The sequence below is a fragment of the Nannospalax galili genome, unplaced genomic scaffold, assembly GCF_000622305.1.
Source record: "Nannospalax galili isolate Female #2095 unplaced genomic scaffold, S.galili_v1.0 scaffold195, whole genome shotgun sequence".
NCBI lineage: Eukaryota > Metazoa > Chordata > Mammalia > Rodentia > Spalacidae > Nannospalax > Nannospalax galili.
This window is the reverse complement of record NW_008335885.1, coordinates 229,569-230,394: the sequence shown is the minus strand read 5'-3', so window position 1 is coordinate 230,394 and position 826 is coordinate 229,569.

The window sequence follows — 826 nt, the reverse complement described above, 5'->3', positions numbered from 1 at the left end:
GAGTTTTTAACCTTTAAAAAAGATCTCCATTTCATTTTAGAATATGTTTTTCCTTGGAGAAAGACTCATTGATTTTGCTACTAACACTGAGATGTTGGTGCATGCATCTCTAGTTTGTATGTATCTGATTATTACTAGTCATAATTGGTTGCACTTGGAACCTTGGCACCTGTGTATGTCTATAAAGTCATCTGGTAGATTTCAGTGGTAATGTTTATCACCTCTACTAATTAACATGATGTAAATTCCCATGCTTCCTCCTCAAATATAATACATTTTAAAAAATGTGTTGATTTTCTTTTGTGTGTGTGTTATTCACACAGAACATCCCAAACCATCTTATTTGACTATACACCCACTTCCCAGATGGCATCCTCCCATAGCCTCCCTCCCCCGACTAGAGCCCTTACACTCTGATATCCCTGTTACTGTCTTCTGTGTTGTCAGCACCCTGGTTCAAGTTCATCTGGTGGGATCTTCTCAGTCTCCTTGATCAAGAGTACAGGTGACCCACCACAATTACAGGACATTTTGAGAGATGCTCATAGTCCCCTGGAACTAGTCATCCTAGGAGGGCAAGGAGCAAAAACTGTCCTTTATGTCCCTCTGGCCAAATTAGTATAGGCCTCAAAGTATGTCTGTTAAACATCCAAGAAGGTTAGTTCCACTAGTCTGGTACTTTTAATTACTGTGTGTCATGTAGATAAATCTTGGGCAAAGACCAATTGTTCTCAGATAAACCTTACCTAGACATAAATTTCTTGATCTGTGATGTATAATTTATCATTAGGTTATAGGAGTAATATGGTTCCCTCTGGTTTTCAAA